The sequence below is a fragment of the Carettochelys insculpta genome, chromosome 2, assembly GCF_033958435.1.
Source record: "Carettochelys insculpta isolate YL-2023 chromosome 2, ASM3395843v1, whole genome shotgun sequence".
NCBI classification, from domain to species: domain Eukaryota; kingdom Metazoa; phylum Chordata; order Testudines; family Carettochelyidae; genus Carettochelys; species Carettochelys insculpta.
In genome coordinates, this window is record NC_134138.1 from 130,433,109 (window position 1) to 130,449,331 (window position 16,223).

The 16,223-nt window shown below is 42.7% G+C and overlaps 1 long non-coding RNA gene across 1 annotated transcript in view; it reads right to left on the minus strand.

Moving 5' to 3' along the window:
* Nucleotides 1-276: 276 nt before the first annotated feature.
* The window catches only part of LOC142008675 (uncharacterized), a 45,035-nt gene continuing 29,088 nt past the window's right edge, over nt 277-16,223 (minus strand). The window contains exons 2-3 of the long non-coding RNA XR_012644203.1: nt 1,921-2,009; nt 277-555 (exon numbers count right to left, since the gene is read on the minus strand). This is a non-coding gene — a long non-coding RNA (uncharacterized LOC142008675). The remainder of the gene's footprint in view (nt 556-1,920; nt 2,010-16,223) is intronic.

A 16,223-nucleotide genomic window follows, 5' to 3' on the forward strand; every position in this document is an offset into this window, starting at 1 on the left:
TCAGAATTCTCCACTAACAAAACACTAGCAATAAGTCTTTGCACTTCCTTTGACCAGGCTGCAAGGGAGTAGAGAACCAGTTGCTATGATCCAGTGACAAAGTATTTCAAGTGTGGAATTTGCATTTCTCTTCTGTTTTCATCATCATTTTCTTGTCGTCAGGAAGAGATTGAGTGTTCTGATTATGAGCTGTCATCTGGAGATATGAGACATTACCATTAATAATACAAATTTGTTTTTAATGATACATGGTATTTTTTAAAACTGCATTTGGGGTTAGAACTAAAACTCAGTTAGGTCATCTTCAATTTGGTCATAAATTTCTCATTTGCTGGTTTTCATCTCCATATTTCACTTACTCTTTTCTACATCGTAAATGTCTAGAACCTATTTTATAGGCAGTATTAACGCAGAAATAAATTGTGGCTCCTATAAATGGTTCCTTGGAGTGCTTAACTTATCTTCTGGTACCACTGCAAGCACAGCTGAATTCTTCCAAAACACATCAAGGTTTCCAGGTGCCATGACCAGGCCCACAGGAACAGTTTATTTACCCTGAAAGGGGAAAACACCTTGTTTATTATAAGTATACTAGATTTCTATGCATTAACTTCTGCATGAAATATGTAATGTATCATTTTTTTTTTTCCAGTCAGTGCATCATTATAACCCTCTCTGGTCCTGGCTTTGCCCATTTCAATGTTCAGAAATTATTCTTTTTGGGTGCCAAAACAATCTTTTCAATTATGTGCATGTGTGCATATTGGGAAACATCTTTTGAAGATGAGATTTTCTCATGTAAACTAAACACCTCTTTGACTTCATTAACAGGCCTTTTCGTTTCCTAGAAGCATGAAGATTAGATTTAATTTTCATGGAAACATAGCTTTTAGCCCTATTCCCCTATTTGCCTGCTTCTCCACTATGTGGCAAAGTCAGTCCTGCACATTTGTACAACATAAGAACGGAGTAATGTTAAAACTGTACCGTTCATGTTAGCATTTCACATGCACCTTGCTGAGATAGGTAGGACTTCTTCATTGTCCTCATTTTCCATGGTCTTGCACTGTATGAAGTCCACTCTCTAGGCAGTGGCTATAGTTATACTACAGACCTCTATCAAGAGAGAGGTCACTGTCGGAAGAGATTTTCCAACAAAAACTTATGTTGTCAGAGTGCAGCCACACACAAAAGCCAATGAAAAGAGTGCTCAGCTCTGTCGACAGAGTAGCTGGACTGCCCGGCTGCTCTCTCAACAAATCAGGCACCTGGAATCACAGCAGACAGGGCTGCCCATTGTTGTGGATGCCCTGTCTATTGAGAAAGGCCCCCTGGGGGCGTTTACACAGCTTTTTTGACGACAGTCTGTCCACAGCAGTATTCTGCCTCAAAGCTTTGAGGCAGAACACCACTGGCAAAAGTGCTGTGGTTTGTCGAGATACTGTTGACCAATCCCATCGCGTGGGCGCGCTTCACGAGTTTTGTTGGAAAAACCTAGGTTTTGCTGGCAAAATTGGCTATTGTAACCATAGCCAGTAGCACTTGTGTTACAGCTCTCTGAATACAGCAGTTGTAAAAGAATGAATATTCAGAATTTTCCAGATCTGAAGTGGGTCTGTCCCACGAAAGCTCAATCACCTAGTAAATTACTTTGTTAGTCTTCAAAGCACTACAGGACTGCTTTTTTGTTCTGTATAAGGGAAAACCCACCCCCCTCCACAAATCAGCTACAAAGCCTCATGAGACACATGAGCACAAGAGACTCAGAATGGATATTCTTCTGTTAACAGTGCACCTTTATATATAGCCTTTATGTGCATTTGTTTAAGAGACAAGACTGCTTACATATAGAAATAGATATTCAGGGAAGGGAAAAAAAAAACCCAAAAACAAAAAACCCATCATTCAAAATGTCCTTACATTACCGCCATGCTGGAATCAATTTCCTGTTCTCCCATTAAAAAGCACAGCTTGCATAGACCTCTCTCTCAAGGCAGACATGAGTGTCACTTAAATAAAATAAAAAAAATAAAAATAAAATGAGGGGTTTTTTTGTCTGGGTGTATAAAGCAAAAACTAATGAAGTAGGAAAGCATACTGAGAGATTTTTGGCTCCTGGTTTTCAGATTCACAGTGTGACCTTCAAATGGCAGCTGCTTTACTGGATATTGCCTCACTGATGTATTATGTCAGGGATACATTGACACGTCCAAACTAGAAATTATGGTAGCCTGAGGAGAGGATATCAACTGACCTGTAAATTGGAACATGTGTTTTGGGATTTCTTAAGGGATGATTGGTTTTGGGGTTTGTTTTAGAGTGTATTGGTAACAAGATGTCTGCCACTCGTCGACATTTTCCACGTAGCAAGAAGCCTCTGTTTTCACATTTCAGATGTTTGGACCTGTGACGCAACGTGCCTACCCTGCACTGGGCTGGAAGAGGTTATTACACTATAGGTGGAGGACATCCCAACCCCCCAGCCACACTGGATATGCTCCAAGTGCTGGGATAGTATAAAAGGAAGCAATTCAGGTTAGTCTGGGATGAATGCTGGAGAAGGACTTGCTCCCTTAACCCCTTGAGGTGGAGCAGGTCTGGACCCTTCCAGTGGCAACCAGAAACCCAGGAGACTGGCATGAGTCTCCAAAGCTAACAGAACCCCAGGGAGTGCCCTACACTGCAGAGTCCAAGGACCCCAGAGCCTTGCAGATTGCCCTGCTGCCAGAGATGGTAGGAAGTAGTGGGTTTTTTTGTGTTGGTACTTGCCGGTACCGAGTACCGGCACCTCAATAGCCCCCAGGCATGGGACCCCTAGCTAGGTGATGGGGATCCCTCCAGCCCTGGAGCTGGTAACCAGGTGGCACGTGAAGCCCCACTGGCATACCCAGCCAGGAGCTGGGGGTGGAGGGTCTGGAGGCCAAGGAGCTGGCCGAGTACCATTGCCTTTTAAAAAAAAAAAAAAAAAAAAAAAAAAAAAACACACCACACACAAAACAAAAACAAGAGTCCTTGTAGGAAGCGACCCAGGTAAGCTGTACAAGTGGTATCTCCCACTTGTGTGAGGTTGGCACGTTTCAGTGGAATCCCCCCGCTGAGTTAGTGGTGGACCCTTCTACCACTGACAAAGGCCCTCTGTCAGGGACCCACCCCCACCATCTAACAACAATTCCATAGACTCTGGCCCTTTGGCTGCACTGCCCTGCACCCAGGTGCCACTCTACAGACTCTGGCCATTGGGTCACATAGCCCTACAAGTAAGGGCTGCTCTATACAGACTCCAGCCTGCGCTGCCAGGGGTGACTGACTGACTCGGGTCCACAGCAGAACAGTAACAACCCTACCCCAGAGAGAGAACACCCCTCATGGGATGGAGCATACCTATGCCACCACCGGGCCATATTGTAAATTAGCACCAGCAGAGCTAGACAGTAAGCTACCTTTCCAAGACAGAGTGCTGAAATTTGACCTTTTGACCTCTATATATGGTCCAAGTGCCAGTGATACTTTTTAAAGTCACTAATAGTCCTACTTATAAACATTAATAAATTAAGATGCAGCACTTTACTGTTTCAGTCTTTAAATCTCTGTCTGGCCAGGTTATTGAAATATCAAAAATATTCCAGGATTTTAATACAGGTCGCACCTCTCTTATCGCAGATTCTCTGGTCTGACAGAACCATGAATGTTGCTTAACCAGGGAGCCCCAGCAACAGAGGCTGCTAGGGGCTCAGCTGGTCTGGCAGGCAGCCCCACTGGCTGGGATTGGAGCAGCAATCATCCCTAAACAGGGATCTCAGGTGGCCAGGGGCACAAAGCTGCTGCTGGTCCCAGGGAGACAGCCCCCCAGCAGCCTGGGGAGAAGACCCTGGCCAACCTCAGGTGGGAAGCTGCTGCCAGCTCTGTATGGGTGGAGTGAGCTCCAGCTGCATGCCAAAGAAAACCAGCTCACATGGCACTCCTGGCACATGTGCCAATGGCTGCAAAACCCTTAGCTAGGCCAATTTACACCAGCTGAAGTTCTAATCCATAGTTTCTTGTTTTACTGTTTCATGTAAAAAGAACAGTTGCCTTCCTTTACACATATCACAATTAGGAAAGACCTGACCAAACAGCATGTACAACTGTGAAGCAACATTGAGCTTTAGCAGCGGGTTTCAGAAGGAATGGGGCTGGAGCCCTGAACCCCCTATCAGGCGTGTCATGGATCTTGAACTGCTGAAGACTTATCTATGGCTTGGAGGGTCAATAAGGTTGACTTCCCCACCAGTGTTCTCAGCCTTTACTTCAGCTTGCCATAGGTATGAGGGATCACGAAGTACAAGCATTGATGATACAATTAATTTTAATAAATTACTCATTTATACTATGTTTTAATCACAGTCTCTGGTCTTAGCAAGCATGCCATTTTGTGGTATTTATAATTACAACTATGTTTAGAATAAATGCGCTTTTCAGTGATTTTTTTTCCCCCGAAAAGTGCAAAAAAGCAGCCAAGGCAGCTCATAACATATATTTTTTCTTTGGCTACGTCTACCACTACAGCCATCTGTCGACAGAAGTTACTGTTGGAAGATATCTTCCAATAAAACTTCTATTGCCAGATTGCAGCCATGCATAAAAGCCAATGGCTGTCAGTCAATCTGCTCTGTCAACAGAGAGCAGCCAGACTGCCTAGCCGCTCTCTCGACAGAGGGGCCACCCAGAAGCACAGCAGGTAGGGCTGCCCCATGCCCCAGAAGCCCCGTGTGTGGGCAGAGGGCCCCCTGGAGCATGCACATTGGCTTTCTGTTGACAGATTCTGTCAAAGGCGTTCTGCCTCCTGGGGGAGCTGCAGAACACTGTCAACAGAAGTGCCACATTCTGCCAATTTACTGTTGTTGTCAGAATGCGTTTGTGATGTGGACACTCCATGAGTTTTGTTGACAAAAAACTATCTGGGGTAGATGTAGTCCTTGTGTCTTTTCAATGAGCCACTCCATCCAGATTGTCGTCTTACCCCATCTCCACATTGCTAGCTCACTTTCATGTTTATCCTCTGTACTACATGACTATATTCGTCAGAAGTATTTTGAAGAGAAGCTGAGTCCTGGTGTCAGATTTCCAATTTGTTTGCTATGGTGAAGTGTGGAGATTAGCTACTTGTCTGACATCTATAGGAAAGAAATAACAGAGCTAGCTTTCATTGAGTTTTGCACTGATTTCTTGCAATACGTGAGATATATGCATCTCTGCAGTTTTTGTATTAAAACTTCCATGTTTTCTATTTTTAGGAGAAAAATCTTGCTAGCCTTGTTTTCATGCATATGTGAATGGAGAATGCAAAATCTGCGGCAAGGTGTGTGAAAAAAAATAATTGTTTCTTTAGCTTTTCAAATGCCTATGACTGTCTCCATGTTGGATTTTTTTTCTTTTTTGCCGCTTCCACTGGGTTGGTAGCCAAGCAGTGACAAACTTTGAACACAAACATTTTTGCTAATTCAGGAACTCCTGGTACACGTTGCAATGGGACAAGGAGGAAAGGAAACTAACTGCTCAATCCTTTATCTTTTCCTCCAGCAGCAAGAACAGGAAGGGGAGGAAATCTATCACCACACCTGAGCTGGGATTTCAATATAAGGCACAGGGAAATAGTCACTTTATTTGGGGGCCTTACAAATTATAGGGCTGGCCCTAATACTGAGGACTAAATGCCTTTCATACTGAAGACATCAGGACATTTTTAATGCAAAGCTGCCATGGATTCTAGCAGACTTGGAGGGGGCGGGGATGGATACAGTGCATGGAAAGAGACGTGGAATGACGACAAGGCACCATTCCAGCTAGTCTCTACAATAGTACATTCAGGCTTGCTGTATCAATATATGGCAATCTCCTAGCTCTCAACAAGTCATACTGGGGCACCTTGTGGACTAACAGATATTTTAGAGCATAAACTTTCGTGGGCAAAGATCCACTTTTGCCCATGAAAGCTTATGCTCCAAAATATTTGTTGGATTATAAGGTGCCACAGGACTTCTTGTTTTCGAAGACAGATGAACACACCTACCCCTGATACTTGCCAGCTCTCAACATAATCCATTTTTACTAATCCCTGATATACGCAAGGATAATTCACAGGCACCTAATTACCACAGCAACTGAGTGGGAGAAGCAACACATAAATGCTCAAAATATGTTCTTAATTAGCCAGAAGATTTAAGAGCTTGAAGAGAAGCCTGTAATACTTATCTAGTCATCACCCAAAGTCAAAGCAGCAGCCATTATGACTGTTCAAATGCTTGTTATTTGGATAATATTAATTCTTTCAACTGGCACATGTATCAGTCAATAAGAAGACTGACACTGGAGGTTAGAGCATGGTTTGGGAGTCAATGCATTAAAGTTCTTCAACATCTCAAATTTAAGAGGTGCCAAATGTTACTAAACGTTCATAATCTCATATGACACACACACACACACACACACACTCTGAAGCAGTGCATTTGGGTAACCCTAAAAACTGGGCCATGTTAACAATTCAAAAATGTGCATATGCTTCCTTCCAATTTGTTAGTTTATATTTTAACTTTTCAAAATGGATGAGGTACTTGTTTATGTGAATTTAAAAAAAAAAAAAAAAAAAAAAAAGCACACTCCCCTCAGGCATAGGAAAGCTGTTCTCTGATTAAAAGAGTGGGGTTTAAAGTGTTTTCTATTGTTCTAAAGGGATCTCTTTGTGAGCTCTCCTTAAATTACCCCCTCCTCCCCTCACACACACATTCAGCAGTCCAAGACCCTTTACCATTCCTCATGGCATAAACACGACAGCAGTACATTTATGTGCTTACTCCTAGGCCTTTGCTGCTGAGCAGAGACTGCCAATTGTACTGCACTGTACTTAATTAAATAGTAGTTTTATGAGGTGATCTGCAATACATAGGGGACTGACATGAGACCACCAGATTTATGGCATTTCAGTTTCAAACTGACAACGTAGCAGTACTCATACAACAAAAACCGTGTGACAAGAATGTTAACGTTGTAGCGTGCCCCACAAAAGTGAGCTAGGAAACTTGCAGTCAGGCATTAAAAGTGCCAGTACCCACTATGGCAACATGAAAGCAGTGTTCCCCTGGGCCCAGCTTCTGGAGTTTTAAATCCTCAACTGTGGATTAAAAAGCCTTACTTTTATGACTCTGGAGGTGTGAGGCTTTACCACCTGTGTGTGGAAAGATAACCCCTTGACCTTCATCAAAAGGGTACCCTGCCAGTGACCACAGACTTGTCATGCTCACTCCTTTGATGCCAAACAGGCAGCCCACCTTAAGGGAGAACTATGTTGAGAGGTTATGATACATTTGGTAGCTGAATGAATAGTTGTTGAATAGGAATGACTGGAAAAAAAAATGCAGTCTGCAAAGCACTAAAGTACTTGCCTCTGTTTCATGAGTGACTGGGGTTCTTTTGTCCCTCAGCTGGAGCCACCCTTCCAATTAGACTGTCTAACAAGGCCTCAATTTTATTATGCAAAGTAGAACCAAAACCCTCCCTCTTCTCTCTCAGGGTGGGGCGGGGGAGGTCACTCAACTAAGAGCAGGAGGGAAATCAGAGCTCTGGCGTGTGTCAGATGTACTTCTTATGCCTCAAGAGATCCAAATCCTGTTGTGCCTTGTTCTGTGAGAAAAGGCGTTGTAGAAGCCAGCAACTAAATGTTGGCAGAAAGGAAGAACCAGGTTCTCCAGTCCAGCCTTTATGCATTCAGTGTCCCTCCAGTACCAGAGGTGACAATTACTTGTTTTGGCTGCCAGGCATGTCTCCTGGTTTAATACAGAATAGCCAGGTGCTACCAGCCTCCAAAAGACCTCTTCTGACAGCTCCTGCCCTTCCCTCTTTGTCCCAGCAACATCCTGTATGTCATGTGACAGAAAGAGGTGGAATATGTGGTACTAGAGTGACCTCCTACCCCTAAAGGATTCACCTACACACTGGCAATCCTCCTGTGCAATTCTGAGCATGGCTATGACAAAGGGGCACACAGTAGCTGCAGGGGGCCCAAGGATCTGGCCCAAAATTAGAATGATGCTGGTGGCTTCAAGGAGATTGGCAGCCATTTTGTTGCCTGCTCACATGTCTGATGAGGAGGTGCTTCAGGGGGCTTAGTGTCTCACTGTGGTCCATCGGGTGCTGACCTGAGAAGACCAGATATCATCCCTGATCACAGGTTGCTCATAGCATCTTTATATAGAGTCTCCAGATTAACGGGCTTTGACCAGTGATGACAAATGATTGCAATAAATCTTATCCTAAGAGCTCAGCAGCAGGTTACCCATCTGTAGCTCAAGAGTACAACAAATGGCTTCATTATTATTGCAACTAAGTGAAAGGGTCTTTGTATGCCTCCCCACTTTGTGATATGGGTGGTACACCGATTACTCAGTAGTTACTCATTTTTAATCTTTATTGTCAGTGGGAATGGCTCCCAACACTGATATTTCACTGTATTAGCTGGTCCACAAGAGTAGGGTTTTTGAGTTGCAGAGGCCCACAGGAGTCAAAGTGGGGCAGTTTGTTTCTGCAGCCCAAAAATCTCTGGAATGCCTGCTCACCAGGCCTGAGATCTGCCATGAACATGGCTTCTTTTCACAAGGATTATAAACTGCTAGAGTTCTACCAAGACACCATGACTCAAAAGGGTGAGTTTTCATATTAAATTTGGGTGTCTTGTTAGGATCATAGAAACCATAAAAGCACCCTGGAACTCTCAGAAACTAAAATTTACCCCTGTCAGTTAAGCAGCCTGTCTGGAACACTGCCATAGCCCCCTCACAGAATCACTCCCCTGAGCACAGGGGTGAAAGTAATTGAAAAATCTGACTGGTATAGGCAGCTGGTTCCAGCTCCCAAAAAGGGCAGGGCCCAGTCCTCCATCAGTGGTTCTGGAGGGAGGGGAAGGGCAAGAGGAGTCATAACATTAAAGCATTACTGCAGCAGTACTACTGGACCCTACCAACAGAACCACCAAACAGGGACGGACCCTGGCAGTGCTTTTATGTCAGCTGTTTAAATGCCTGTACCATCAGCCACTTCTTACCAGTGTACCATACTGGCCCACTTTAACCCTGGCCTGTGCCTGACAATCTCCCACCCCTTGTGAGATGCCATGCAGGGGACTCAGGTAGAGCAAGCCTCAGAAGCACTCAGGAAGTGTGTGACCCTACATTTTTGCCCCCACCTTGTAAAACAAAACAACATTGTTTGCAGCCATGGAAAGCTCATGTACTGCTGAACCAAAGTGTCTGGCTTGCCCCCTGATGAAGTATTTGAAGGTGGTTCACTGTTCATACAAGTATTTTTTTCTGTCATCTTCTGACTTGTCAGCATGGCTTCCCCCCAGCTCAGAGCATCCAGGTCTACCTGGCTCATTTTTTCCTACATGGGTCTTATTCAAAGCTCAGTAAAATGAATGTATAAAAAAAAAAAAAAAGTCCCCCTCTTGTTCCACTGCGCTTTGGGATCAGACCTCGGATTCCACCCAACTGAAGAATAAAATAGTGCTATAGAGGGAGGGCTGAATTCTACCCTCATTTACACAAGCAAGTCAGCATGGTAACATAGGGTGCAACCACAGACAGAACTTGCCCTTAATGCTAAAAACTTCCTTTTGGAAAAGAACCTGCTTGTAGTTGCTGTTTTTCCCCTCTCAAATCTTCCTCTGAATTTCCCAGACAGCACAAGTCTGAAAAAGTAATTAAACTTATGAAAGTGGGACACAGAAAACAAAATCAAATTTCAAAACAGCTATTAAACAAATTTTTAGAGCAAGAGGAGATGTTCACTCCTAACTTCCCAGCGGTAAGAATTCTGATGCAGAATTTAAGAGGCTCTCATTAACTGTGACAGTCTCAGCTTTCAAACTCCTTTCCAAGAGGAGAACTATGGGGTGTGCATTCTCCAGCCACTGTCAATATATTTGAGCCCCATCCCTGTGAAGTTGGTAGGAATTTTGCAGTTAGGGTGAAAATCACCCTGTGGAAGAGGACTCTACCATTCGGTTATTTCACTCAGAAGGTAGCTCTCTCCCCCTATGCGCACAATGACTTTTGCACAGCTCCATACCTGTGGTATGATGTCATTAGGTGTTTTAACTACATAACTGCATATAGAGCCTGAGTGAGTTTGCAGGACTCCATGCAAATCATTTTTCAGTTGCAATGTGTGTGGATTTGCACCAGCTGAGGCCATCAAAACCACCAATGTCTTCATGCAAAGTATCAGTCCAAGTTCATTCACAGTTTAGGGTAGAGGCCATATCCTTGATGCCATTCTGCTGGTGCAAAGCACACACAGACCTGACTTAACCCAGTCTGAGAGCATTTCCCCTGTACTGAGGAACCATTCTATGCCACAGAGCTGCCACAGTGTTTTTATGGTAACCACTAACCCATGGCAAAAGGAACCAGGTCCAGGGGAAAGGTGACCTGGTTAGAGACCGATGAAATGTAGAGATGCCCCGACTGCCAGACTGTCCCCTTAGAGGCATAAATTAGTCAGTCAGAACTACTCTGGGGGACTATTTTCCACACCATTCTGGTTTGCCATCAAGCACAGTTCAGTTCAGCAAGCACCATGGCCCCCAATTCTAAAACGGTTTACGAAACAAGGCTGTAATGAGGACAGTACAGCTATCCTCCAGCAAGAGGACAGGTCAACCATGCTGCATGGTTAATGAGATGAAGTTTATGTGGGTGCAAGCTCCTTGGACTCCAGCAGAGTTTATTTCACTGAATTGCATGGTTGAATTCTGCGTGCCAGATGCTCTTAAAAAGAAAAAGGAGAAATCCCCAAAATAACTTTGACCAAAAATATGACTTATGTTTTAAAACAAAAACACCCCGACCTCACTATTTTGTGGAACTGTCTCTAAATCTGTATGTCAAACTCCTCAGTATTCGGGTGTTTTCATCTCAGGTTTTGGTTCAGCCCAAGACAGAAATAGGGACCAGCCACAAAATTCAGATCCAGCTCCCAAATCAGATTCCAAAAGAGAAGCACTGTGGTCCAGCAGAACCAGGTTTCGTGTGGTTCAGACTGACAGTAAGGTGACCTGGGATTTTATTACTATTTCAGCCATTCATTGTGTGATTGACAAGTCATTTAGTCTCTCCGGGTTACAGTTTTGCCACCCATAAAATGATGGTAATAATACTGAGTTACCATCATACAATGTTGGAACGCTTAAAGTGGCAGGCTGGTCCTATGACTAAGGCACTAAACTGGGACTCAGGCTCTCTGGTATTGTTTCCTAATGCAGACACAGTTTCCTTGGCAAGTCACTTGGTCTGTGTGGTCAAAACCCACACTCACTGTAGTCAATAGGAGCTTTACCACTGATTTCCAAGGGGCCAGGGTTTCCCCCACCATGTCCCTAGTTCTTCATCTCTAAAATATGGAAGCTAATGCTGCCTTTGTCTATCTTGCCTCATTAAATGTTAAGCTCTTATGATAAGAAAGCATTTCTTCCCAATGTATATTAAAAGCTTAGCATAAAGGACCTTGGAACTTCTAGATACTAGCATAAGGATAAGGATAAAGAGTTAAATTCATTGAGAAAGCTCTGCAGCGCCAGGAATTGGCCCCCAAAAGCTGTAAAATTGGTTAAAAATATTAATACTAATCAAAAACATGCAGACTGGATCTGGCCTTTGGTTTAGGCCATCTGATTTATTTTTCACATAACTCAAAAGGATATTTAATTTTTCAGAATATAGAATTATTTCCTTCCTTAAGAGGTTTTGTAAGCAAAAGAAAGATTCACAGCCCAAATGAACACTTACAGCCAACCTGCATTTACTGTCTGGCATATGAGCTGAAAGCAAGAACCCTGTAGTCACGCTAGAGGGCGCCACTAGGATATAGCCAGTTCTCCAGCTGCATTATCCATCCTTCTCAATAAGGATAACAACCATGAGCTAGAAGTCACTTAAAATACTTTCTAGCAGTGATTAAAGCAAAAGAGAGTAAAGCAATTTGACTAAATTTCCAGGGGGCGGGGGGGAAGAAAAAGCACCCTGGGGATAGTTTTCATTCCAATACTTCTATTAAAGGCCAAAGCATGTGGTAGACATCTAACAGCTTACTATTTTCATTTCCCAGATAGATAGCCTTCCCAAAGTATATTCAGGTATGAGATGATAGAGAATGAACACAAGACCTTTTGGACTACTTCATCCTTTCAGACTGACTGGCTAGTCTCAGAGTTTATTGAGCAGAGAAGTTGAACTAAATGTTTATAGTACTCATATGTCAGAAATAAGGGAGGAGGGAAATATGTACATAAAAAAATACATGCCAAAAAAACATGCCACTTCTTTTGTTGGTTTTCCCCCCCATTTCTCCCAAGATTTTGTGCTTTTCTTAAGAAGTAGATTCTATATTTGTGGCAGGTTCTAGTGTAGCTGCACTGGACACCAAAACCCTGTGTTCATACAGAGTCCCAGTGTAACACAAACACTGACAGAGAACCAAATTGCCTTTTGAGGAAAGTTCAATATTTACAGATGTGGACACTCCAATGAGGACATCAACAGAGGTGCCATTTCACCTTGCCACTGAGAAGTGAACTGACTCAAGCTAGCAAAGAAAAAAAAACAGGCACAAGTTTTGGTGGTACTACCAGCCTGTTTGAAATCAAAGCCAACATCTCCAGAAAGCCACTACAATTCCTTTTCTGGGGTCACCTCAGCTGCACAGTCTCATCTTTCCTTTGTGCTTACGAGAAATGATGGAAACTGAAACGAGCTCTCTACTCACAAGCAGGTAAAGGGATTGTGCTTGCAACTGCCTCTCTCATTCTCCCCCACCCCACCTCCACTCAGCCCTCGAGCCCCACAGGGACTGGGAGCAAGTTTATGTGTTCGGTCATAGGCCTTTGCTGCTGAGGGGAGACTGCCAATTGTACTGACCTCTACTTAATTATATAGTAGTTTTATGAGGTGGACTGCAATTCATCTGGGACTGATGTGAAACCACCAAATTTATTGCACTTTAACTTTGAGCTGACAGCATAAGAGGCTCTGAGAGGTAAGTACTCAGTGCTTTATCCACTGATCTCTTGCTCTTTGCCTACATTTTCATATATGGCTTCAGAGCCTATCTGTTACAATGAATAAAGAGACTAAAAAGAAACACACACATATTGAGAGAGAGAGGCAGATAGAAGAGCATACACTGGGAAGAGAGGTAAAGGAGGGAGGGAGTGTGAAAATTCTGGTATAAACTCACATCCAGGTGTGCCAAATCCCAGGACTCTTATTTTTCATGTCATTTTATTCAGCACAAAATGAACTCTATAAACTAGAACCTTGTCAGCAGAAGTAATTCACTTTCAGATGCTAATGACTGTACCATTGCTGGAGCCTTAGCTTAGCACAGGTTTTACAGTAACAAGGGCAGTGTACATATTTTAATGGGATAACAAAAGTAATTCATTTTTTCTTGGAGGCAGCCAACAACCATCCTCCTGAATGGTGACCAGTGGAGTCATTCAATAGGAGACCTTCACCCACATCCTTTGACAACATGGGCTGGGCTTAGCCACATGCTCTCAGAGAGTTTTGGAGAAATATTGCATGGTTTTGGAATGGGGCTAGCCATATGCACCAGCAAGATGGAAAAACCATCATTTTTTTCATCTGCACTTGTGCGGTATTTAAAATATTGCTTTGAATGCATACGGATTCAGTTATTGGACCTCTTGGATTTTAAACCTCACTGACTTTCAGCCAGATTGCCTCTGTTGATATTGAATGGCTCCTTTCATTCTTTTTCCCCTCCCCCTTGGGTGAAATTGGAGCTTTTCCCTTCCCGTAACTTTCAGCTGGCTGAGCCATTCCTATATCTCTGCATTTTTCACTCTGCAGGCTGACCCCCAGGACTTCAGGAGACCCATAAGGAAAATTATGTGACATACTGGCTGCAGTGCAGACTTATATAGAAAAAGGGTAAGCATTACACAGAAACCAAAGAATCTAGTTACAGAAACAAAAAGTAGGATTCAAATGGCCCATGAGCAGCTGTGTCTGCTCCAAACTAACAGTTAAGGATCAAAACCACAGCCAAGTTGGACACTGAAAATGGCAACAACATATATGCTACATTTATTGTTGTGTCATATGTTAGTTTCCCAGAAATTTACAAGTAATGTTGTTTCTACTACTTCAGGTCTTTAAGTACAATTATTAAGGGATAGTCCAATAGTTAGAGTCATCTGATCAAAGTAAAGCAATTATAGATTTGAAGTAACTTGAATTAAAGGATGCAAATTGTAACAGGTGGTTTATTAAGATCCACACATTTCACAAGGAAAAATAAATGCATAACATTAGTGAAATGGTTAAAGTGATTGATACAGAAACTTAAAAAAATACTTTAATTCAGAATGATTTGTTTTATTCTGTTTTTCATATTACCTAATAGTCACATCTCTCTAACTGCCTAGATATCCAGAAGTTTTTAGTATTGGTTCATTGACATAAACAGTATCAAAGTAAAGATTTTTATTCACAGTCATTGGCTTATGCATTGCTATTGTGTAAAAGACAAAAATTTCATTTGAAAACAGAATTTTGAATATTAAAAATAAAGATCTATGCTCCCCAGATGCAAGGGGCTTAAAAACACCAATGCCCCATACTTATGGTGCAAATGGCATCAGATATTGTTTGAATATTACACTTTATGGGAACTGGTAAATTTTATTCATTTGTCATATTAGATTTCTTTTTCTTTCAGATGCTTTATTTACAACTGAAATCTTTCTCTATACATATGGCCTTATGTACGCAAAATTGTAAAGCTATTCACAGGTGTATTTGAAGAAGGGTGTATATAAGGAGTTCAATATGATGGTGAGATTTATTGATGGGGTATTTAATCTGTAATCTCTTTGATTTGTTTACATAATACCTCACACAAATAGGATGATCATCTCAAATTGGAGTTGTTAGCCACTACTAAAATACAAACAATGAATAGCAATGATGTTGGTTTGATCAGGAAAGATGATTCTAACTCCTAGGCAAATTTTATTACACAGTTGAGTATCTTACATTCTACTTTCAAATTTGAAAAGAACTTAGGGTAAAAAATAATAATGTGCACTAAATTTATAAGAAAGTGACAGGTACCTGTACACATGCCACAGCTTCCTTTCAAAAGGGCACAGGTGCAAAATACTGGTTCTACCCCCATCGCTACCTGCATCTCCAGAAGGAGCGTGCTTTGGAAATCTGTTTTTCAACTCCATTCTTTTCCTCCCAATAAGGGGGGCTGTATTTTTACAAACACTTGAGCCATACTTTAAAACCCACCTCTGCTGCAATGCACATAAAACATTCGTAACTAGACAACTGGCACAGTGCAACCACTGCTTATTACACCAAACTTAATTATCCCACAGTTACCTAGTGCTCTTTGTTATAGCTGTTGTTGTTCCCCTTCTATTTGGATCATACACGCCTCGGAGCATTTGTAAGCTCCTTACTCCCAGTCCACAGTTGTAACCCATTAAGTACTTCCACAACAGAAATACATTATGCTGGGTCTACACTACAGCATAAATTCACATGTAAGGCACTTGGCCCAATTTTAAAATGTAACTGTTCACACATCAAATGCCATTTTGAATTTAGAGAGCACTGCAGCCGGTATTCTTACTCCAACAACCTGCATAGGATTAACAGGAAGTTCAAATGTGTTTGGTTTAAAACAGAAGCTGTTTCCACACAACCGTTAATCCAGTTTTATTGGCCTCTGTAAGAGTCCCACGTGTATCCCACGATGCCCCACAGGTGGCCATTCTGACCAGTTGCTTCTCCAATGCTCTCCAGATGTGTAGGAAGTAAGCTAACAGGAAGCCCGTGAATTTAAGATTTTTGGGAGCTGTCTGTCACTGGTGGGTGTGGCGGGGGCGGGGGGGGGGGGGAAGTCTCCCCTGACATGGCAAAGATTGTGGGGCTGGCGGTCATCAGAGAGGGAAGTCTCAGTCTTTTAAAAAAAAAAAAAAAAAAAAAAAATGCACATTTGCTTTCCACAGGAGGGGAAAGAGAGCAATGCAACATGAGACGAGGACATCACATGCCTACAATCACGTGAAGGGCATTCCTCCCCCACCCCCCATACTGCACCAGTGGAAAAAAACCCAGAAAATGCTATGGGGCTGAGGGAACTGTGGAATAGGTTCC